Here is a 26,323-nt window from a genome sequence, read left to right as displayed (position 1 = left end):
GGAATTTTGAAAAATGTGAAAAAAAAATCAAAGCAAGTTACAATTTATAGATTCAACATCTAATTTGCAATCGAAAATAATTTACCGAAATGACAATATCGTGCACATGTGTAATTATCTTCTAAAAACTGTATCTCATCCTTCCAGTCCTTCCAGAAAAAAAATATTTTTAGAGAAGGAAAATTAGTCATGTTTCGACAAAAAAAACAATTTTTGAAGAACTTTCATTTAACATTGTACGCCCAATTTGATGGCGTACTAAAAATTTCGATTAAACGTATTTTTCATCAGAAAAAAAAGTCACAAAAAGTTTGAGTTGCAGACATTTTCCGTTACTCAACTATTTTTGACAGTATTGTAATTTTATTTAAAATTTAATACTCTTTTTGATCTAGCAGCTGTTTTAATCCATAAACAAAAAACTATAATAAACATTTTAAAATTACGTGTTTTGCCTTCCTTACTGAGGTAAGGCTATAATCCTGCTCTAAAAATGAACTTTGTAAAAAAACGTCGTAGACCCACCTTCATGTATACATATCGACTCAGAATCGAAAACTGAACAAATGTCTGTGTGTATGTGTGTGTGTATGTGTGTGTGTATGTCTGTGTGTATGTGTGTGTATGTCTGTGTGTATGTGTGTGTGTATGTATGTATGTGACCAACAAACTAGCTCATGTTTCTCGGCACTGGCTGAACCGATTTGACCCGAACCTGTTGCATTCGACTTGGTTTAGGGTCCCATAGATCGAGTTTTATACAGATTGAAGTTTCGATAAGTAGTTCAAAAGTTATGTATAAAAATGTGTTTTCACATATATCCGGATCTCACTTAAATGTAGGTAAACTATGTCCGGATCCACCATCCGACCCATCGTTGGTTAGGTTATCGAAAGACCTTTCCAACGAGTCCAAAACATTGAAGATCTGGCAACCCTATCTCGAGATATGGCCCCTTAAGTGATATCGGTGTATTTTTTTATTCCGGGTCTAAAAAATAGATGAAATTTGTGTACAGCCATTGTTGGTAATTAGTGAGGAAGGCTCCAACCACATAGGTGGATTAAGTTAGTTTTTTGTAAATTTTTGGTTACAATCATGTTCTGCGCAGTTGTAGAGCCGACAAAAACAAAAATTTGGATGTATAAACATAAAGGGTTAGTAGTAGGTGTTCTGCAATAGTCATCACAATTTTACGAATAAGCTTTTTGGATAAGTGATGGCTTTTTTAAATGGGTAATTCTCCGCTAACTCACACAGCAGTTGCCCCGACCCCTCTTCGATTTGCGTGAAACTTTGTCCTAAGGGGTAACTTTTGTCCCTGATCACGAATCCGAGGTCCGTTTTTTGATATCTAGAGAGAATTTGGTGTCAAAAGGACTTTTATGTAAAATTAGACGCCCGATTTGATGGCGTACTCAGAATTCCGAAAAAACGTATTTTTCATCGAAAAAAAACACTAAAAAAGTTTTAAAAATTCTCCCATTTTCCATTACTCAACTGTAAAAAAATTTGGAACATGTCATTTTATGGGAATTTAAGTTACTTTTAGAATCTACATTGACCCAGACGGGCCACCTTTTCATTCAGAACAATTTTTTTTTTTAATTTCTAGTTTTTTTTCTAACTTTGCAGGATTATTTTTAAAGAGTGTAACAATGTTCTACAATTTTTTTCCGTAAAATCACGATAACTCGTGATGTTTATAAGCAAACCCCATATGTTTATATATCAAAATTTTTGCAATTGTCTGCTCTACAACTTTGTAGAACACTGTTACACTCTTAAAAATAATCCTGCAAAATTATAAAAAAACACGAAATTTTAAAATGAAAAATTGTGTTCTAAATCCAAAAATTACCCTTCAATCTAGATTCGAAAAGAACATTAGATTTCCCTTAAAATGACATGTTCCAAAAAAATGTACAGTCGAGTAACGGAAAATGGCAGAGTTTTTAAAACTTTTTTAGTGTTTTTTCGATGAAAAATACGTTTTTTCGGAATTCTGAGTACGCCATCAAATCGGGCGTACAATTTTACATAAAGGTCCCTTTGACACCAAATTTCTATCTCAACCGTTTCAGGCTGCAAATTATTGAAAAACACCTCTTTTTTCGCATGTTCAAAAATGAAAGGGGTCGTACCGTCCCTCCATCACGAGATATCAAAAAACGGACCTCGGATTCGTGATAAGGGACAAAAGCTACCCCTCAGGACAAAGTATCACGCAAATCGAAGAGAGGTCGGGGCAACTTTTCCCGATTTCGTGTGAGTTGGTAGAGAATATCCCAAATCAGTTTTTTAAATTAGATTCTAGTTGATTTTAGCTTGACGTACTTAATTGATAAAGCCAAAGTTGTTTGTAGGTATTATTTAGCACATTTTGATGAATAATTGATACATAAAACACACAAATTGAAAATTTTTCGGAATTTTTATTAATTAATTGTGTTCAATAAATAATGAAGAAATTTAACACAAATCTAAAAAAAAATATTTCAGAAAATTCCCGATAAAACATTCCGCTTCGCATTGAAAAGCTGAGCAAATTTCTTATAAGACACTTTTGAAAGTAGCATTGACAACTTTTTTTCTAAAGCTTGCCAAGAAAACATGCCGTGAATATTACATCTGAGAATCGTGTAAAAATTATGAAAAAAATTGTCATTTTTACAACAGGTACTGATGAAATTTTCATTAGTTTTTGTTGAGTTTCATAGCTTTTTAGGAAAAATTACTCAAAAACCTTTTTTTTTGCTCTTCAGAACAAAAGAAAAAGAATCTATTTCTTGACAAATGCATCGAAAAATTGTATTTAACAGTTCAACCCAATCAGAACTACCCTACCCCAACGACGAAGTAATTGCGATCCAGCGAAATCAACTGAAAGTTGATCCAAACTTGCATCGACGACGACGAAAAGGCCCATTTCCAACGCAATGCGCACACTGATTGAGCCCCCGTCGGTAAGTTGGTTGTGGGAAAAGCTATGGCCCACCCTCTGTCTTTGCATGACTAGCCCTGCCTTCGATCTGGGTTTGAGGCTGAAATCGGAGAGTTGTCATCGAGCAGGTTTGTTCTACATGTAAAATATGGTATGCAATATCTTTGGTTGAAATATGGATAATTGGTTTGAATGTGACCCTCCAGATTGCTAGAATTGCACAACAAGTACAGATCGTGACCTATTTAAACTCTCTTCCTCAAACAAACGTTTCCTGTGATTTTTTTGATTTTTTTTTTTTAATGACACACCAACCTTTAGCTGAATGGTACACGGCACATCACCTTAAGCCCAAGTGGGCCGAGCTTCCTCCACCCCGTGGTGCAAGATGCAGAAACCATAAAATGTGATATTAAAATTCAATCTGCTTTTGCTTTGGTGTTTTTTTTTTGTACCTGACCATGTCGCGGTCGTCGGAACTAAGTCACTTTTCCGACGTCGGTGCCAGTTCCAGTTCCCATCATTTCCAATTGTTGTTGCTGGCGTTGTATGACCGCATTCAGGGTGATGCCATCAGAGCACCAAACAAAACCGACATCTTCAGGGCAGCTTGGTGACGAATGAAGAGCACGAGACGATCTTTTTCGAGGAATGAACAAGCCCGAAGGAAATTCAAGTCGTGTGATTCGAGGAAATGTTGCTACGTTACACAGAACAAAATGATGAAAAATTTGGAAGGTAAATTTATGTTGAAAAAATGGAATTACTCACATAAAGAAGTCACGTTACAAATTTTGTGATGTAAAATTACCTCGTTTTTTTACCTGTTTAGTGCAAATTTTGATGTTCTGCAGTGTGTTTTTGAATCGGTTAGAGTACGTTTTCCTAATAATCAGTTTTGTTTCTGTTCCGAGTAACTTATGTTTTCATACGTTGTTAGTTATAATGATCAAATTTAACCAGAACTAACCTTTAGGCATGTTGTTAGGTTTGTTTTCCCAGCTCTGCGAAAGGTATTGTGGAATGTTTTGCAGAACGTACCTTATTCTGAAATGAAAAGAAAAAGAAAACAGCGTAAGTAAAATATTTTAGTAATTAAACTGTTATTCAGCTTTTTGAAGCGGGCAATTCTTTACGAAATCGGCCGATGTCCTGCATTATTATTTTTTATATTGTTTTTATTTTGATCAAACTTTGTGGGGTCTTTCCCTATTACCAAAGAAGTCATTTTGTGTTACTGAATCACACATAAAAGTCTCCATACAATTTTGGCAGCTGTTCATACAAAAATGAAACGTAAATATTCGAAAATCTCTAGATATAAAAAGAATTTTCTGATCGATTTGGCGTCTTCAGCAAAATTGTAGGCATTAATAAGGACTATTCCGAAAACATCGGTACAGTCCAGACTCGTTTATTTATTTTTGATTGTTGAGCTTAAGTATGACCCCATAAACTACTCTAAAGTTATTTAGATTTTTTTAATCCAAGATGGAGCCAAAATGGCGGTAAAAAATATTGAAAAAAAACATGTTTTTAATTTTATAGGCAATAAACCATTAAAATTTGACCAAAAAGGGGTTGCAGAACTCGAATTTGATGTTAAAAATAAGAAAATTGAAAAAAACGAAACAAATTTTTTTGTTCGTGTTTCGATTATCCGAAGTCCCATACAAACCTTCGGATAATAGAACTTCGAATAATCGAGGCTTTGGATAATCGAGTCTGGACTGAACTTTATTCACAAAAAATCAATTTCCTTTTTTTCATTTTTTTAAATTGTTTGCTATGTTTTAGGGGACAAAAAACCGCAACTTTTGAGCCATAAAGAAGTATGGAGGAAAAAATGCCCCCGAGTTTTGATTTTCAAAAATGTGTTATTTTGAAAAAAATATAAATTTTAGAAAAAATAGAAATTTTAGTAAAAATTAGTTTTTTGTAAAAAATAGAAATTTTAGTAAAAATTTGTTTTTTGTAAAAAATAGAAATTTTAGTAAAAAACAGAAATTTAAGGAAAAAAGATTTAATTTTAAATCAAATTTGCAATCGAAAAGAACTTTACGTTTTTCGATCTTTTGAATAGTGTTCAAAATTAGAAATTCATGAAAATATTGTTTTCGAAAATTTCAAAAAATGTCCAATAAAATTTCCTAAGAGACATTGAAGACTGGACCGCTGGTTAATGAGCTCCAGCCAAAAAAGGAAAAACAAACATGAAAATCGATGCTTTTCTCATATTTTAATGTCAATATCTCAGCTAATCATCAAATATTCAAGGTTATTTTTTTTATTTGGAAAATTATCTAATCTTTTTCAAAAAAAATATTGAAATTTTTTGAATTAAAATAAAAATTAAATATCGAAATATTCAATATAACGCCCTGTTAAAATGTAAGATCTTGAATGTATTAAAAAAAATCAAAAAAATCAGAAAATTTCACAAGTTGTTTAATTTTTTAACATTGAAAATTGAAAAAACTAAATGCTTTATTAATTGTAACAGCCGTGATTTTTTTAAATTCATGAAAATATTTTTTCTGTTAAAATGTCTTTACGTGATGTGTGGTTCCAAAGTTCAAAATTTGTAAAAAGCCTTTAAAAAATAAAAATATTAAAATAACAAGCCATAGTTTCAACATTTTCATGAAAAAAGTGTTTTAAAATGCTTTCTACAGTAGTTCAAATGTTTTGCAATCATTAGTTTTCAAAAATGTAACAAAAACTAAAAGTTTAGTGAAAAAACTTTATGCGCAAATTGCAAACATGCTAAAGATGATTCTGAACGCAGGGGAATGCATTCTTAATTGATTTCAGCTGATTGTACTAAAATTTCAATTGAAATTTTGAAGTGTTTTGAACAAATATTTTGTTTGTCCCTTGATTTTTCGGGCCAATTTTGAAGGGGAGGAGACAAAAACATAAAAAAATGTATCAGCCTAATCCAAATACAAAATACAAAATTGAAAAAGGTAAAAAATATATACCTCAACAGTACTTTAGTACGGATAAATCGGAATTGATATTTTAAATGTTTTATCAAAACGTTTGCTTATTAAGGGGTTACATACATGTAAATCGACAAACATGTCAAGGGTTGGTATTGGCACACACTCAAACTTTTTTAAATTTGTTTTCAGGACATAAACATAAACATTTTAAACTATTATCAATATAAATTTTAAGACATTTGGTTGCATCAAGGCCGAGATATAGCTATTTGAAGTTAGCAGTTTCAAAAAACGGGTGCCACGATATCTCAACACTGCTTCGACCAAATCGGCTCAAAATTTTTGTGAAGACTCATTAAACCGGTCCCGTGTGCATGACGAAGGCCGATTTTTAAAAAGTTTATTTAAAAAAAAGATAAAAATATTTTTGTGTTTTTCATATTAAAAATCGTCCGTTTTTGATTTTTGTATTTTTTTAAAAAGCAAAATTTCAAAATCGGGCTTCGTCATGCACACGGGATATGTCTTGAGAGTCTTCACCCCAAATTTCAGCCAATTTGGTCCATCCAATCTCGAATTATCGTGGCACCCGTAAATCAACTCGGTGTTCCGAGAAAAACGCTCACAAAGTTTGATAGTCGCTTTGCACATGGCAGAACTTTAAACATAAATCGTCTTCTACTCACTAAAAACATGACATATCTTCATGGAACTTTCAGGAGTGATTGGAATTTATCTTTTTAAAGGATTTAATAAATATTCGGAAATATGAAATAAATTAGATTTTCTACATGTATGTAACCCCTTAATGCTTTGATATAATGTAATTTTGGTCAGGTGGATAAAATTTAATTGAAAATATTATGTTATACACTGAAAGCTATTGAATTAAGCACGAAAAACTAACTTTTCATAATTGGATTTATTTTTGTGGACGTTTCACTATAATGTTTGTATTTGAATTATTTTCTAAATACTAGGATTCAGCAAGATACGAAATATTGGCAAATTGTAACCAGACCATGTAGCACCATTTCTGCTATTTTGTAAGCACGAAGCAAAACAAATTGACCCCCAACTCCACATTCTTTCCCACCAGGTGGGACGCCGCGGCTCATTTCCTCATTGTTTCTCGTGAAGAATTTTCCACGTGACTTCCCCCCCTGGTGGACCATAACGTGGGGGGGATGCCCCACGAACAAATTTGAACCAACTTCAAACAGTCCAACAGACAATAAAGCAAATCGGTTCGTGATTCCCATAAAAAGTACATCCCCCACACGTACAAATAGTTAGAAAGGGTTTTGCAAAAAAACAACAAAGAAGTGGGTGCACCTTAAGACTTCAGCAAAGACTTAAAATTATGCTCCGCCAACTTGCAGAGTGCAAAAAGTTAGGAAGGAAGAGGATTCGAGAAATTGTCGGTGAACTTGGCAGAACTTGGCCAGGAAGTTGGGAAGCTAACTATGGCACGAAGGAGGTAGAGATTGTGGGTGGGTTGTTTATCAAGATTTATGTGTGCGAAAAGCTAGAAACAAGTCGTTGCCAAACGGTTCATGTCTCTTTCCGGGTTAGTTCTTCATGGAAACATCCCCAAATGGTTGGTGTGACCCTCAAGTAGCTATTCCATTTAAAAAAATATTCAATACTAAATTATCCAATTATGTCCAATGTTGTTACAATTAATTTGTTTTTTTAGTGTTTTTTTTATGAATTGTCTTGAATTCCATAATCAAGAGTCAACCGAAAGATGTTTCCAATTCCAAACGGACCACCCTCGTCTGTATGACCAACGGCCTCCAGTAATTGCGATTTTCCGTGTGTCGACATCTGGTCAAGTCAAGACACTACGCGCAAGAGAGAGAAAGGTTTTGTATATTTAATTAATACCACGATGATGAACTCGGAGAAGCGACCAGCCGGTTGGTCCAAAGCAGCAGAACGTGCCCAAAATGGGTAATAAACGCAATATGAACTCCAGCATCCCCGGCAGAAGGCGAGGACATTAATATTTCAAACGTATAAATATTTTCTCGCTGCTCTCTGATGTTAATCAATTCGGAAGGCGGAACGACTTTTCATAGCCGTTAAACATGCGTTACGGACCACTCTGATGGGCTCTTTATGGCAGATCAAGGGTTGAATTAGATTAAACCTACGCGTTGAAAACGCAACAGCAAAAAACTTGTCAAAAGTCCAATAAAAAAAGAGAATCATCATCTTGTCGCGACTTGAGGAAAGCAATTTCTCAAAAAAAGCGACTGACTTTTAACGGTTAGGAGTTGAAGCCTGCAAGCGACAACAAGATCGTAATAGCCATAACCATTATCACCTTCATAAAATGGGGGAAAACTTTAGCTTTCCGGCGAAAAGGGAAAAGGGGTAAGCACATAAAAAGCTCGCTCGCACAGTGCGTTATACAGAAAAGGGATTAAAACTTTCCCGGTGCCTTTATTGCATTTAGCCGGAATCCGCTCTGGTTCGTCTTCTTGTTTGAAATTGTTAAATAGGCGGTTTACCACCAGGCTTCATGCAAAGGGGATATGCATTACTTTAGTTTTTGTTCGAAATAAGAGAGCCTTTATGTGGAGTTGGTGAACAGGATTAGCAAGTCCAATGGGATGGTTAAGTCTTTGATTTGAAATCATTTATTAAAATTGATTTGAGGATAGAGTTCTACACAAAACGTTATCGATATTTTGAGCTTGATTTAAAAAAATATGGCTTGTTTTGTTGGGTTTTATTTGATTATTCTCATGCCCTTGACTTAAGAGTTCGTGTGTACAAGCTACTCTCGTCACCTTGACTCCATGACACTAGTGGCATTAATTTGGTAAACGATCTAATCCAAACACGAAACTCTCACGCGTTAGGTAATGCTAAACTGATGATTTTGCCAGGGCCCCCCAAATTGACCAATTGTATAATTCTCCCCCCTTCGAAAACAAAAAAAAAAACCCGCTTAAAACGAGATGATCAACTCTAATTACACCTTCGACCATCGACGAGCACAGCAGATACTAATGCACATTAGTGCACAATCCGCTCATCTGAAGTTGTAACACAGTGAAGAGTGGTTCAGAGCTCCTCTCACCGAGCTAACTCAGCATGTTAAAGTATTGTGGCGCGCGACACGCGAAAACATGGTTCATCAATTAACGCCGTTTTTTGATGGACGGCTCCAGGTCAGGATTGCGCGCCCCCTCCGTAGTCAAAACCACCATCTTCACCTGAAACTTCAATCCCTCCCCTGAGATATACTTACAGCGCAAACCTTCGGCGCGTGAGACATGCATTTATTCACGCGTTCCGCCGACAAAGTAACGTGCAAAAGAAGTGTGATAGGGTGGTTCAAATGATGAAACCCCATTTTTATCAAATTTGAATAATTGTTGAAACAAAAAAAAAATGATTCGATTATTCGAACTGAATTTTTTTATGCCTTTGGATAATAGATTCTGAACTGTACTATAAATGAAAACATGCTTTAGCGTGAGCAAGGGCATGAGAGACCACCCAAGGCTAACCTTCTCCGTTGCTGAACAGGACCATAATCAAGGCTGGAATGAGAGAGTCAGAGATAACGATTTTGACAACCGCACTACTACACATTCAATCGCGAGTACCGTAAACTGGGGTGACTTTGATAGCCCGGGGTGACATTGATAGAAATTTGATTTGGCCACTAATTTTGTTACATCCAATGTAACAGTCACATTTTCGCATATACGTTCGATAATAAGCTATCCCTTAATGCTTACATACTCAAAATTCTCAAAAATGTTTAGATATTAATTTGACGGACATTTGAAAAACCTATCAAAGTCACCCCGGGCACAATCGTGATGATTCATCCAGGCGCCCCGGAGGAGCCGGAGGGTTGTCCCTGTTCCACTCGGACAAGACGTATGGTCAGGGGGGCCCCGGGTCCTCCGGGCGCGACAGTGGTGGAATCTCAGTTGGGTGCAACTTCAGCATACATAGAGCCATTTTCCGAATTGGGCTTTGAACCAAAGTTTGTTATTCCATCTAATTGTACTGATACTTTTCTTTAATTCAAATAGGCTACCTTTTGGAAATTTCTTTAACACAAAGGAAACTGCAAAACTAACTAGCCACAAAGCAGCTTTTTGCTTTTGGTCATTGATTTGTATTTTCCAAGCAAGAATGTCTTCTGGGTCTGCGCAATTGATTTTTAAACGATTTGCTACGGTTTCTTTCAGCCATTTCCACACGTCCTGCGATGCGTCGCATTCCCTGAGCCGGTGGAAGTTGTTGTCCTTTTTCCCACAGATTTCACAAATGTTGTCCGCAACTCGTCCTATCTTGTACTCGTACAGTTTGTCCTTGTTCAACAGCAGATCGTTGTACAACAGGAACAAAGTGCTTCGGCTATCACTTGTGAGAAAATTGTGGCTCAGATTGTTCCACAGATTCTCCCAGTCCAGGTCGGTCAGCTTTTCTTCGATCTTAGGCACAGTTCTTCGTTGATCCACATGATAGCAATAGAGTAGTCGCACAGTGTTTAAGGTGTAGCTACTCCCCAGCTCTTCAGCTTCCACCAGCCATTCCTTGGTGTTTCGTCCCAACACGTCCTTCTTGCCAAACTTCAGCAGCGAAAGATCCTTTTTCTCCTCGCCATCTTTTCCATACAGCACGTTTTTCTGAAACAGTGCCTTCGCTTTGGCTTCATGGTCTACTAAACACACGCCTCCTTTTGCTAGGTCCAGGTACAACTGATTCCTCTCGCACTTGAACACCTGACTCTGCCATAGAAAGGCGCCAACAGCTTTTCGAATCTCAGCAAGATGCTTGTTGTTCGGGGGGAACACCTGACACACGTACCACAACTTGGATAGAATAAACACGTTCAGCAGCCATGTCCTTTCCAACAAATTCAACTGTCGAACCCTATGTAGACTGATTCGAAACTTAATATCCCTTACCAGCTTGGCATAGTTGATATTGACGATGTCTTTCCAGCGCTCAGTAAACATCACTCCAAGGATTTTCAACTGTGTAACTTCTCGAAACTGCTGAGGTCCACATTTTGCTCCATTCAGCCGAAGGAAGCAAGATTTCTGTTTGTTCAGCTTAACACAGGAAGATAGAGCGTAGGAATTGACAATTTGGAGGACCAAATCAAATTCAGCGTCATTCCTGACTAGGATCGCCAAATCGTCTGCGTACGCGATAACTCTAATGAACTGGTTGTCCATTAGAACGCCCTGGACGTTTTCAGCGATTCGCCGGATCAGGGGCTCAATGTATAGTACAAAAAGTGCCATACTGAGCGGGCAACCCTGACGGACAGAGCTGCCAATAACGATTTCCTTTGTCATAAACCCGTTGAATATTACTCTGGATGTAGCCGGTTCATACAAATTCTTGATGCAGTCAATGAAAGCCTGCGGGATTCCAAACTTGTCCATAATTCGCCATAGAAACTTGTGGTTCACCTTATCGAACGCTTTTTCCAAATCTGTACTCAGGAGAAATGCTTTAAACCGTTTGGACTCAGCTGTCCTGAGCATAACTTTCCGCAGCTTTTTCAAGTTTTCTGCACAAGATCCGCTTTGCAGACATGCAGATTGTCCCTCTCCCAACAAATCACCAAGTACTGCATGCAACCTGTTGGCCAATATTTTGGTAAACAACTTGTAGTCTGTGTTCAGCATTGAGATAGGGCGATACTTGTCCAGCGATGCCGCATCCGCTTCTTTTGGAATCAATGTTATAATTCCAGCCGAGAACTCTTTTGGAGGCTTCAAAGATCCATCCAAATACCCGTTGAAAAGCTTCAGCAGGTCCTCCTTAACAATATCGAAATGAGTCAGATAAAACTCATACGAAAGTCCATCCGGCCCCGGAGACTTTTTCTTTGCTGCAGCCAGCGAAGTTGATTTCAACTCATCTTCGCTGATCGGTCGCAGCATCTGGTTGGCTTGTTCTACGGACAGAGTCTTGCTCACACTTCCTAAAGCCTCAGCAACAACACCTTCATCCGCCTGCAATGGATCGTTCATGAAACAGTTCGAGTAAAATCCTTGAATGATGGCCTTCAATCGATCCTGGTCATCGGTTAGAGCTCCGTTATCCAGCAATTTGAAAGACGAAGACGCGCTGAGCCGGTGGACCTGGTTGGAGACGTGGAAGATGTTCATCTTCTCATTCTCGATCAGCGACGTCCCAGAAAGTTTGTTCCCGAGGTACTGCAAACGTTGACACTCCATTTCCATGAGCCGTGATTTCACGATGGCGATTTCTGCCCGAACATCCAAACCATTACCTAGATCGACGGCCAATTCATTCAACTTCTGGTACTGAGTACTTTTAGCTGAGCTGATACGGCGGTTAAACAAACGACCTTGTTCTTGATAAAACCAAGTGATCTTCTTCTTCACAACGTGATTCCACCAAATACTCCTATTCATCAAATGCACTGGTCTAGCTCTAAGCCCTTCGTACTCCACCAAAAATCGGTTGCTAATGCTGTCGTCCTTCAGGAAAGCTGGGTTTAGCTTCCAGTACCCTCTTCCACGCCTACACAGGTGTTGTGGGTCGACCTCGAACTTCAAAACAACGGCATGATGATCGGAGAAGGCAACAGCTACATTCTTCACCTCAAGTATCGTATCGAGGAAATCTCGTGACACGTAGAAGCGATCTAACCTTGATGCTGAATCGCATCGGTGAAAGGTGAAACCGGTGCAACCCTTTTCTTGGCCAGCGTCCTTCAACTGCAGCGCGCTCACCATGTCCTTAAGACCAGCTCCGATGTTAGCCGAGCTATTTCGGCTGTCCTTTTTCGCCAAAACACAGTTGAAATCACCTCCAATGACTGTGTGGGAACACCCGGGTTTGACCACGTGGGGCGTGATACTATTACGGAACAAATCATCTCTTTCTTTGCGCTTGTCAGACCCAGAATGAGCGTATACATTGACGTAGTTGACGTCATTGCATACAATAGACACGATCCTGCCGCTCGGATCATAGATCAAATTTCTAAAATCTTGATTTTTACGGATCAAGATGGCAGTTCCTTTGTTCTGGCAACTAATATTAACAAAAGCTTTGTGGGACGAAATAAAACTAAAATCCTCAAAATGAACCTCCTGACAGAATACAATATCAAGATCATTCAAGTGTACAAAATCATTAAGAAGTTGCTTGTTAACTTTTGTTTGGATGGCATTCAAATTGATCGTACCAACCTTCTTCGAAAACGTCATTTTGAATAGTTACTTACGGTAGCACTTCTACGAAATCTGCGTCGCTCTCAGCGGTGACTTCCTGTTGATCCGATCTGGAAGCAGATCGGCCCTTGCCGGCCTGATCCTGTCCGGCGTTGTCATGTGGCCTCCGCTCACTCCTACTCCGTGATCGTAACTTCTGCACCAGGGTTACGCTGCCACCGGCTGGAACTTGCGGGATTGCTTCTCCTTTCCCTTCGGTACCTCTGCGGAACTTGTTCCGAGGTTTGCGTGCTGAACCTTCCGGCAACACTGGCGCTTGAGGGGGCCCCATGGGCACTGGTGGACTGATCGGCAGTGATGGTTGTGCCGGCGAGATCGGCAGTGACGGTTGAGCCGGCGTGATCGGCAGTGATGGTTGAGCCGGCGCGGGCGACGATGGCGGCGGTGTCAGCTGTACCAAAGTCGGTTCTGTTCCAGGCACCCCGACGTCCATCGTGTCGCTGACAAGTTGCTGGTTCCGATTAGATTGCAGCAGCGTCATAATCATGGGCGGAGCACCATCACCTTTAGCGAAGGCAGGGAGAAGGTTCGTTCCAGCCAAGACCGAGCTAAAGCTCTTCCCGTTCCCATCCGATGGCTTAGCAAACTTCCGGGGACAGTTTGCCTTCACGTGCTCTGTGCTTTTGCAGATGAAACATTTGTTCACCAGTCCGTCGTAATATACGCGAGCCTGGAAATGTCTCACGCGGATTTGCGCTGGTAGTTCCTTGGTAATTTCCATGTATGCTCCGCGCACGGTCGAGAAAACCGGGAAGCCCGTGTCCTCGTGGTAGCGCTCGCGGATCTGCTGGCGAACAACGCCATACACCGACAGAACCTGGTGAATCTCCTTGTCCTCAATCTCTGGAGGTAGATTGAAGATGCGGACATATTTGAATGTCTCGTCCGCCTCCGACATCAACACATTGATGGATGTTCCGTTGCTGTAATTGAAGTTCATCACCGGCTGGAGCTTGTCCTTGACGGCCTTCATCTGGCGCTCGCTTTTGAACTTCACAAAGATTGCCTTTGCCTGGGTGTCTCGATGGATCGAGTAAATTTCGTTCGGTGGCATCTGCCAATCTCGGCAGAACCCGAACATTTCAGCATCCGACGGTTCCTGAGAGCCTTGTCCGAAGGCGAACTTCAGAGTGTGAACTCTGACCTTGAATTCCGACATGGTTGTAAAACACGTGTTCCGGTTGAGGTTAGATACGATTTTGGCACACTTTAGCCGCAGCGAGAAGCGGGCACCGATAGCATTGTCCAGTAGAACAAAAAGCGCTTTGTTGAGTGAAAAAGAACGAAATTAATCCGGGAACGAATTGAAAACACGTCTAACTGTGAGCACGACTGTTGCTCGAATGCTTAGGTAGAAAGCCATGGACCATAATATCCTATCAGCATTACCAGGCTCCAACGATCAAGTGAGCAATTCTCTACAAAACCGGCCGATTTCGACCATTTTTATTTTTTGTATTTTTTGATTTGGCTCAAACTTTGTGGGGGCCTTCCCTATGACCAAAGAAGCCATTTTGCATCATTAGTTTGTCCATATAAATTTCCATACAAATTTGGCAGCTGTTCATACAAAAATGGTACGTAAATATTCGAAAATCTGTAACTTTTGATGGAATTTTTTGATCAATTTGGTGTCTTCGGCAAAGTTGTAGGTATTGTTAAGGACTATTAAGAAAAAAATAGGTACACGGAAAAAAAAAATTCCCGATTTTTTTATTAACTTTTTTTTCACAAAAACTCAAATTCCCAAAATACGTATTTTTTGATTTTCGAGATTTTTTGATATGTTTTAGGGGACAAAAATCCGCAACTTTTGAGCTATAGAGAAACTTGGTCAAAAAATCTGCCGCCGAGTCATGATTTTTTGAAAAACTGGTGATTTTTGGAAAAAATCGAAATTTCATACATAAAATTTTTTTGACCTCATTTTTTTATGCAAAATTGAATTTGCAATCGAAAAGTACTTTACAGATTTTTTGATAAAGGGCTCCGTTTTCAAGATATAGCCACCGAAAGTTTGATTTTAGCGAAATATTTGCAGTTTTTCAATTTTTAAAAATAGTGACCATGAGTGACCATTTCTAAAAATATTTTTTTTGAAAAGTTCAGAAAATTTGCTATAAAATTGTCTTAGAGACATTGAAGATTGGACCTCTGATTGCTGAGATACAGCGGCTTAAAGAAAAAGAAACACGAAAATTGAAGTTTTCTAAGTCTCACCCAAACAGCCCACCATTTTCTAATAACGATATCTCAGCAATTAATGGTCCGATTTTCAATGTTAATACATGAAACATTCGTGAAATTTTCCGATCTTTTCGAAAAAAATATTTAAAAAAAAATTAAATCAAGACTAACATTTTAAAAGGGCCAAACTTTGAATATTATGCCCATTTAAAATGCTAGTATTGATTTTATTTTTTTCAAAATATTTTTTTCGAAAAGATCGAAAAATTTCACGAATGTTTCATGTATTAACATTGAAAATCGGACCATTAATTGCTGAGATATCGTCATTAGAAAATGGTGGGCTGTTTGGGTGAGACTTAGAAAACTTCAATTTTCGAGTTTCTTTTCCTTTAAGCCGCTGTATCTCAGCAACCCGAGGTCCAATCTTCAATGTCTCTTAGACAATTTTATAGCAAATTTTCTGAACTTTTCAAAAAAAATATTTTTAGAAATGGTCACTCATGGTCACTATTTTTAAAAATTGAAAAACTGCAAATATTTCGCTAAAATCAAACTTTCGGTGGCTATATCTTGAAAACGGGGCCCTTTATCAAAAAATCTGTAAAGTACTTTTCGATTGCAAATTCAATTTTGCATAAAAAAATGAGGTCCTAAAAATTTTATGTATGAAATTTCGATTTTTTCCAAAAATCACCAGTTTTTCAAAAAATCATAACTCGGCGGCAGATTTTTTGACCATGTTTCTCTATAGCTCAAAAGTTGCGGATTTTTGTCCCCTAAAACATATCAAAAAATCTCGAAAATCAAAAAATACGTATTTTGGGAATTTGAGTTTTTGTGAAAAAAAAGTTAATAAAAAAATCGGAAAATTTTTTTTTCCGTGTACCTATTTTTTTCTTAATAGTCCTTAACAATACCTACAACTTTGCCGAAGACACCAAATTGATCAAAAAATTCCATCAAAAGTTACAGATTTTCGAATATTTACGTACCATTTTTGTATGAACAGCTGCCAAATTTGTATGGAAATTTATATGGACAAACTAATGATGCAAAATGGCTTCTTTGGTCATAGGGAAGGCCCCCACAAAGTTTGAGCCAAATCAAAAAATACAAATAAAATCCATTTCCGGTTTTGGTAGAGAATTGCTCAAGTGATGTTTCTCTTATCATCAGCATGCATGAATGCGCTGAAAAAATAAAACATCAAGATCATAAAAACTAGAGCTGGAGAGAATAGGTAACAGATGTTGGTCACCAACGGCGCCCGCCATGTCAATTTGTAGATCTCGGGGGAGATGTTTTCAGTTCTATTCAGTTATTTTATGACAAATCCTGCTCATTACCCATAGAAGAATTGCATAGAATTCAAAACATGCTTTAATTTAAAAAAAAATCTGCTTTACAAATAAAATTGAATCATTTAGGTCCAGGCTTTAAGCAGGGTTACCAGATCAAAATTACAAAAATCTGGCCTTGCACCAGAAAAAATCTGGGCAAATCAGACAGACGAAAATCTGACAATTATAGATGGATAAGAGGTGGGAAGACATGTATTAATTCAAGAGCTTGTAAAATTATGATGGTTTAATTGGTTTTCGGCCTAAAAAAGATTGAATTTACAATTTCATCACAGTAAAAATTTGCTAAAGTTTTAGATTTCAATTGAACTCGTTCATGCTAATCAAAAAAATATTAGAAATATGTCAAAATCTGGCACAGACAATGGTAAATCTTTAATCTGGTAGACACTTGAAAAATCAGGCATTTCCAGATTTATCTGGCAATCTGGCAACCCTGTTTATAACTTATAAGCAATAATTTGAAAAGATTAAATTAGGGATATTTTGCTATACTGAATTTAAAAATATATAATAAAAAAATGTGTAAATTTGGAAGGTTGAATATTACCTCTTTTATGATGTAATTTTACCTCAATTTAGACTGAAAAAGTGACATTACACCAGAAAAGTGGTAAAATTACACATTTTTAAAGGTAAAATTACACATTTTTTCTGACATAAAAGATGTACCCCTACCCAGATGTAATATTAACATGATTTTTTTACTGTGTAGCATGGAACTTTTATTTATTAAAAACTGAAGAATTTTAGATGCACAAATAAAATGGTAAAAAATTTAAAAAGGAAACCGTTTATTTATGCTATCTTAAAAAACAAAACATTCAAAATTGATGTGATGAACACTGAAAATATCAATTTACAAATAAGGCCGTTGCAAATATTGTTCAAAGTTTATGAAACTGATGTAAAATTACACATTTTTTCTGACACAAAATCTACCACCATCCCCAGATGTTATAAAACCATAGAGCTTTTAACTGTGTGGTATTGTACAAATTTCTAAACAAATTTAACAGCATTTTAAACAAAACTGATACGCGCATTAGATATTTATTTATTCTATGAAAATTTTCAGAAGGTTTTTTAGACAACTGTTGAGCAAAGGGGCCCAGCATTGGAAAAAACATATTTGGCAGTGTTGCCATTTTTTTCGAAAATCATTACTTTTGGTACTTTAAAAAAGATTATCGAAAATAAATCATTTCATTTTTAGATGCAAATTAAAAATTCAAAACAAAAATGTGTTTCACAGGAACTTTGATTTGATTTTGCGTCCAAAAAAATAAAATTTTATACATTTTATGAACTGATCAATTTTTCATCTGTTTCTGTTGAATGTCTCATTTAAACATAAAAGGAGTATTATTTTTTATTCGAAAGGTTTAGAAAATTGTCAATACATTTGTGTAAGAAACTTTGAAGATTGGTTGCTGAAATACAGCCACAAAAAGATACAGAAACTGAAAAAACAGGTTTTTTGGTCACCCTAATCAGCGCTCAATTATCAATTATCGACATCCCTGCAACAATTGATCCGATTTTCAATGTGGGTAATTCTCTACCAACTCACACGAAATCGGGAAAAGTTGCCCCGACCCCTCTTCGATTTGCGTGAAACTTTGTCCTAAGAGGTAACTTTTGTCCCTGATCACGAATTCGAGGTCCGTTTTTTGATATCTCGTGACGGAGGGGCGGTACGACCCCTTCCATTTTTGAACATGCGAAAAAAGAGGTGTTTTTCAATAATTTGCAGCCTGAAACGGTGATTAGATAGAAATTTGGTGTCAAAAGGACTTTTATGTAAAATTGTACGCCCGATTTGATGGCGTACTCAGAATTCCGGAAAAACGTATTTTTCATCAAAAAAAAACACTAAAAAAGTTTTAAAAATTCTCCCATTTTCCGTTACTCGACTGTAAAAAATTTTGGAACATGTCATTTTATGGGAAATTTAATGTACTTTTCGAATCTACATTGACCCAGAAGGGTCATTTTTTCATTTAGAACAAAATTTTTCATTTTAAAATTTCGTGTTTTTTCTAACTTTGCAGGGTTATTTTTTAGAGTGTAACAATGTTCTACAAAGTTGTAGAGCAGACAATTACAAAAATTTTGATATATAGACATAAGGGGTTTGCTTATAAACATCACGAGTTATCGCGATTTTACGAAAAAAAGGTGCAGGTGGTTATGTTACACATGACCAGTATGACAAAGAACTTAGCAGAAAGCTTTTAAAATTACGCAATTTTGTTGAATTATGCGTCAGATAAAATCAAAACATTAATGGATTTATATTTTCGTTTAATTTCTCTTTAAGCTCCGTATTAAAAAAACCATGATATCTCTATAATTCGATGTTTGTCCCCCAATCGGAACAATCGTGAGGTAGCGGGCTCTCCAGATTGTTGCCACCTTTTACGAAATGGCCAGTATTGTAAACCATGAGTTGTGATACCCATATTGCCAAAACTCGTTGGTTCAAAAGATGTCTTCCCGGGAAAACTTTCCTTTAGGGCACCGGCCACTGCAGCTTTTGGCCAACTTTTTCTAAATTGCCATTTTCATTACCAATATCAAAAACCATGAAATTTGATACCAATATTGCCCAAAATCGTATGGTTCGGTAAATGTCCTCCCGGGAGAACCTCCCTGAGGGCACCGGCCACTCCAGGTTGTGGCCAATACTGTCAAAATGGCCATTTTCATCACCAGTATCAAAATCCAAGAAGTTTGATACCCATGTTGTCCAGTCTCGTATGGCCTTCCATCGGAACATCCCTGAGGAATCTGGCCACTCCGGGTCTTGTGGCCAGAATATTCCGGTGCCAGGTTGTTGTTTACTCCTCGGCGTCCAACGATAGAATGATTTCCCAGGGTTGACGGAGCGGGGTTATATTGGCTTAGAATGGAGACGGATGTCCCGCCCCTTTGCGCCGGTTATCCCATTCCTACGTCATTCGCTTTTTGATGTACTGGTAGGAATGGGAAGTCGTAAAGGCAGCATTTTTGCCAACGATTTTCATTCCATCGTCATCGTTCGAACCGACAACATCGTAGCAGCAGCAGCGGCGGAAAAAAAATAACGACTGGAGGAAATCAAGAGCAAGCTCCGAGAAGAAGAAACACGCCAGCGTGTGCGTGAAATTGCTGCCAAAACGACGTCGAAGGAGAAAAACAAGGCCTACTTGGATGGACGCTCGAGAAGATGGCCACAAGAATCAACTTCTGCTGCAATTTAACAAAATGGCGCTTTTCAGCGCCAACGAAAAATTCACGAAAGAGTTATTGTTTCAAATGATTCATGCACTGCTTTTGGTGCATTTTTAAAGCTTTTGACGCTTGGCGTTTAAATTAATTTAAATATTTCCCCCAAAATTTTCATTTTAAAAAAAATTAACGAATATTAACAATTTTCGCTTGCAAGTGTCAACGGTCAATCGATCGCAGTTGGCCTTGAACAAGCAAGCGCGTGCTTTGACCCACGCAAAAAATCTTTCCGCTCTCTGATTGGCTGTTTTGTTTTGCCGTGGAGTCGTGAAGGCAGCATTTTTGCCAACGATTTTCATTCCATCGTCATCGTCAACGATCGTAGTTGAGCCTTGAACAATTGCTCAAAATCATATGGTTCAGTAAATGTCCTCTCGAGAGAACCTCCCTGAGGGCACCGGCCACTCCAGGTTGTGGCCAATACTGTCAAAATGGTTTTTTTTCATTACCAGTATTTTAAAACATGAATTTTGATACCCATATTGCCAAAAATCGTATGGTTCGGTATATGTCCTCCCGAAAGAACCTCCCTGAGGGCACCGGCCACTCCAGGTTGTGGCCAATACTGTCAAAATGGTCATTTTCATTACCAGTATTGAAAAACATGAATTTTGATACCAATATTGCCCAAAATCGTACGGTTCGGTAAATGTCCTCCCGGGAGAACCTCCCTGAGGGCACCGGCCACTCCAGGTTGTGGCCAATACTGTCAAAATGGTCATTTTCATTACCAGTATTGAAAAACATGAATTTTGATACCAATATTGCCCAAAATCGTACGGTTCGGTAAATGTCCTCCCGGGAGAACCTCCCTGAGGGCACCGGCCACTCCAGGTTGTGGCCAATACTGTCAAAATGGCCATTTTCATTACCAGTATTGAAAACCAAGAAGTTTGATACCCATATTGCCCAAAATCGTATGGTTCGGTAAATGTCCTCCCGGGAGAACTTCCCTGAGGGCACCGGCCACTCCAGGTTATGGCCAATACTGTCAAAATGGCCATTTTCATTACCAGTATTGAAAACCAAGAAGTTTGATACCCATATTGCCCAAAATCGTATGGTTCTGTTAATGTCCTCCCGGGAGAACCTCCCTGAGGGCACCGGCCAATACTGTCAAAATGGCCATTTTCTTCACCAGTATCAAAATCCAAGAAGTTTGATACCCATATTGTCCCGTCTTGTATGGCCTTCCATCGGAACACCCCTGAGGGTTCTGGCCACTCCGGGTCTTGTGGCCAGAATATTCCGGCTGGCCTGCCTCCGCTTGGGCTGCTCCTTGCTCCAGGCCAGCTGCTTTTCGGCCAACTGCTTCTGGGCCTCCAGGCCATCTGCTTCCAGGTCCAGGTTGTTGTTATTCACTCCTCGGCGTCCAGCGATAGAATGATTTTCTTGGGCTGATCGAGCGGGGTTTATATTGGCTCGAAATGGTGACGGATGCCCCGCCTTTTTGTGCCGGTTATCCCAAACCTCATCATTCGCTTTTTGTTTCAACTGTGTGGAAAATTCCACGCAACAGTGTCTTGTTGCGTTGCAGACCCCTTCCCCAGTACCAAGCATGCAACATTTTCGTAACGCGCGACATTTTTCGTTTTTCTGGATTGACACCTCACCAGAATAGAGCCCTTAGGACAAAGTTCTTTGTCAAAAGTTTTGAAAAAGTTACTTTTTGCGTTTCTCTTTGTTTCGTCGTCCGTGTCTGTCGCAGGTGACCATGAACGGCCATGATCGATGACGACCAACTTTTTCAAAACTTTTTTTTCGTAAAATCGCGATAACTCGTGATGTGTATAAACAAACCCCTTATGTCTATATTTCAAAATTTTTGTAATTGTCTGCTCTACAACTTTGTAGAACATTGTTACTCTCTTAAAAATAACCCTGCAAAGTTAGAAAAAACACGAAATTTTAAAATGAAAAATTTTGTTCTAAATGAAAAAATTACCCTTCTGGGTCAATGTAGATTCGAAAAGTACTTTAAATTTCCCATAAAATGACATGTTCCAAAAATTTTTACAGTCGAGTAACGGAAAATGGGAGAATTTTTCAAACTTTTTTAGTGTTTTTTTCGATGAAAAATACTTTTTTTCGGAATTCTGAGTACGCCATCAAATCGGGCGTCTAATTTTAAGTAAAAGCCCCTTTGACACCAAATTTCTATCTAATCACCGTTTCAGGCTGCAAATTATTGAAAAACACCTCTTTTTTCGCATGTTCAAAAATGAAAGGGGTCGTACCGTCCCTCCCTCACGAGATATCAAAAAACGGACCTCGGATTCGTGATCAGGGACAAAAGTTACCCCTTAGGACAAAGTTTCACGCAAATCGAAGAGGGGTCGGGGCAACTGCTGTGTGAGTTGGCGGAGAATTACCCATGTCAAAAAATGAAATTTATTGAATTTTCTGATTTTTTTTTATAAACGACACAGTCATCCCACATATTCGGAACACCCACAAATTCGGAACATTTTGTGATAATTTGTTAATAGCATGCCAAATACATCTTTTCTGTCGACCATATTATTTTTAGGACCTTTATTTGGACATTCTCTTGCTATTTCACTAGTAAAAGTAGTACTTTTAAAACAAAAAACTGCATCTCAAGACTATTTCATTCAGAGCAGCAAAACACTGCCTTCAAATTGCATGTTCCATAATTGTGGGATGTTATTGTGCCTCCCACAATTGTGGAACACCTGAATTTAACTGATATTTTCACAAAAAAAGTTATCAGACCATTCATAAAACATAACTAAGCTTGAATTTCGTTGGTTTCAGTGCGTGAAGTCATTATTTTGTAAAAATTATGTACTCATGGAGAGAACCAAAGTTTGTTTACATCCTTAAGAAAAAAGTGTTCCGAATTTGTGGATTTCAAGGGTCAAAGTTTTTCTTCAAAAACTTTATATAAAAGTTAAAATTTGCAGTTGTTCGATACAGCATTCGAAAGATCGCAAGAAAAGCTTTCAAATGAAGGTAAAAGCGAATCATTAAGTTCAATTATCGATTTGCTATGATTTTTTGAACATTGGCCGATCTGTAAACTGTTCCGAATATGAGGGATGACTGTAATTAATTTAAGCTCATTACTTACATTTTAAAAGAGTATAATTTAACATTTTTAGCCCTTTTCAATGTCAGTCTTAAATAATTTTTTTGTATTTTTTATGGTGAAAATTAACATGAACTAGGTATTGAATATATGCCCATTTTTTAACCGGTTGCATGACTGTAACCACGCGTTGCATGTTTTATTCTATTTGCCGGTAAACCTTTGTATACATCTTGTTTTTTTATCATGAAAGCAAAAAACTGTTACATTGTTGAACCACCCTACCTTCCTCTATTTGGGGGTGTGCGATACCCATCAGCTGAGAGCAGCAACCGAAAACAAAAACAACAAGAGCACGCCTGCCGGGAGGGGGAAACCGTAAATCAACCGACCTGTCGGCATCGGTTGCGCGCGGTAAACGGCGGTTCAGGTCACAAAATCTGGCGCAATCCGGCGTGCCTTTCAAGTCGCGTATGATCTTTGCGTACTGCGCGCACCGAAGCGCGGAGTCTTCGGTCGGGTTTTTAGTGTCATGCAGGAGGGAACATCAGCAGCGGCGGGAAAGCTTGACGAGCTTCCCCCGTAATGAGCGGGGTTTGAACAGTAACTTTGGGAGGCGACGACGACGACGGTGTCCCGGTTGGAAAATCCTGTTAAAAGCACCGGATGTGTGGTTTGTGGTGAGGTTAACACACTGAAGAAGGAGGTAAACTAGTTGAATTGAAATTGATCTTTGTTTAACTAGATGTTATTCGATTGAAACTGATGCTAAAATCATAACTTCTAACAATATTGCTGAAAAATGATTTTATGAAATTCACCTTTTTAATTAAAATTGATTTTTAAACACTTCTCAAGTCAATGACCCAGCCAAACCCTACTATGTTCCACAACACTTAGACCTTCTAACAAAGCCATTATGAGGCCATAAGTCCGTTTCGTTACAGACTGAGCTCCACCTGCGAAAAGATCGATTGCCGTCAAATCCAGCAGCAGAAAAGGGTAATTTTGAAGGAAAAAAAGCCCACTGCCAATAAGCCAACCCGCCAACCAGCTAAACTAGATCCACCAATTACCTTGAGCAATATCCAGCCAAATTATTGTCATAATTGCATTATTTTGACGTGCCTAAACCGAACACACAGAAAACAGAAGCATTAATCCACCCCTGGTTAAGCCCCCCTCTCAAGCAGCTCACCGGCTCAGGGTGGTTTACTCGTCATGCGCGGACAATTGCCTACCTGCACTTCAACCGCAGTCAGTTGGGCGGTATGGACAAAGTGACCAACCTTTTTTCCAACTGCTGGGCAGAGAGCACATTTTTCTGAAAATTATGATGATGACCGTTTTCGTGGTGCCTCAACGAGCGATGATCTCTCGGCGTTCGCTCTTGTTAATTACACTGAATTGCAAAAACATGCTTTGCTTCATGTCACTTCATTTCGTACGAAATTAATAAAATGAATGTTCAAAGTAGTTTAAGATGATCATATTATGAAAGGAGTATTTTTTTTATATTTAACAAGTACGGCAATTCTCTGAGATGTCGATAAAAAGTTTATGTCTAGCCTAAAATGCTAGGAGAGAACAGCATGTTATTCCATCGAACAGCTAATGTTAGCATATTAGCACTTTGGCGTTCAATTACAGAATGCTAAAAGGCGATTTTTCTTTGAAATCGAGTAATAATCAGCTGAGTAGGAAGCGAGCAAGCAAACAAATTTCTATCAAAAGTTTGGAAAAATTGTCTTTTTAAATAGAGTAAATAAAAAGAAACAGTAAATTAGACGGAAATAAATCAGAATCCTTAACCTGAGAAAAATAAGCAAATTTTTCCAAATTTAAGCATTAATAAATATATTTAGAGAAGGTGTAATCACCACAATAAGGTTTTTAAAGTTGCTTCCCAGCGAGAATTTTGGTTCGAGCCTCGAGCCGATTTAGGCTCGAACTCGAGCCAAATCGAGCTAAAATTTTCCGTGGGTTCTAGACTACTCAAGAAAGAAAAGTTACACTCAAAACTATACTTTAACTATTCAACATAAAAAAAATTGTTTATATGAGTCCTATGCGCCTGGAATTCCTTTGTTGATGGGACCTTTTAAAACAAAATCACTAGCTATAAATCTTCAGAGTTTCACTTAGCGTCATTGGTTTGTCCATGAAAGCTTAAAAAAATGACAGATTACCATTCAAAAGATATGTAAATATTGCACAATCAAAATTTTTCAAATAAATCAATCAAAATTAATTTTAAGAACAAAATTTCTGAGCAATCTTGGGCAGTCTTGGGCAAACCTGTAAGGACAATTCTAGGCATTAAGCATTTCTTCATTTCACATTTCAACACAAAAATAACTCGCGAAAAATTAAAAAAAAAATAATATTAAAAAAGGCAAATTTTGAGCAATAACCCAGAGAGGAAATTAAAAATGAATTTGCCAATTTAAAAAAAAATACATTTTTTGAGCAAGGTCAAAACAATTTTTAGATTTAATCGGTTTGGGAATCAAAAAGTAATTTACAGAAATTTTGGTAAGGTGCTTTTAATCGACATTTTTGCGAAAATTATGATTTTTCTTTTTTTTTTTTCAATGCAATCAATTTCAGAAAATTTCCTAAAAATTGCTTAAGACGCTTTCAAAAGTGGACCTCTAGTTGCTGAGGTACGACTCCTAAAAAGGAAAATAAACTAAAAAAATTAGATTTCATATGATGTGTCTGTGGAATGGAATTTCACCAGAATGATCCATATTCCTTGAAACTTTATATTTAGTTTTATAAATATATCAAGCCACTATTCTACGAGTATTTTTTATATGAGTAATTCAAGAGTAAATTTTCAAGAAGTCCTATGCGCCTTTTGAAATTAATAATAGTTATAAATCTTCAGAGTTTCAATTTGCGTCATGGGTTCGCCCTTAAAAGCTTCATAAAAATTTGACAGATTTCCTTTAAAAAGATATGTAAATATTGTACAATCCATTTTTTTCAAATCAATAATTTTAATTTAATTTTAAAAACATACCTTTTTTAGCAATTTGATGTCTTCGGAAAACCTGTAAGGACAATTCTGGGAAAAAAGCATTTTTTCTTTTCATATTTTAACACTAAATAATTCACGCAAAAAAATTTAAAATTTTCTTTATTTCAAATGTTTTAGAGGATCAAAAAAGAGAACGCAGAAACGGCAATCAAAACAATTATGACAAAGCTGCCATTTTAAAAAAAAAAAAAATAAATTTTCAGAAAACTCTGAAAACACGGTCGAATGTGCTTTTCCAAAAAAAAACTG

The 26,323-nt window shown here is 37.6% G+C and overlaps 1 long non-coding RNA gene across 1 annotated transcript in view; it reads right to left on the bottom strand.

Moving 5' to 3' along the window:
• Positions 1-3,906: 3,906 nt before the first annotated feature.
• Positions 3,907-26,323, bottom strand: part of LOC120427904 (uncharacterized) — a 60,807-nt gene continuing 38,390 nt past the window's right edge. The window contains exon 3 of the long non-coding RNA XR_005607001.2: positions 3,907-3,992. This is a non-coding gene — a long non-coding RNA (uncharacterized LOC120427904). The remainder of the gene's footprint in view (positions 3,993-26,323) is intronic.

This window comes from Culex pipiens, chromosome 2 (genome assembly GCF_016801865.2).
Source record: "Culex pipiens pallens isolate TS chromosome 2, TS_CPP_V2, whole genome shotgun sequence".
Taxonomy (NCBI): Eukaryota; Metazoa; Arthropoda; class Insecta; order Diptera; family Culicidae; genus Culex; species Culex pipiens.
Note: the sequence above shows the minus strand (reverse complement) of the source record. Positions and strands in the feature narration are given on the sequence as shown.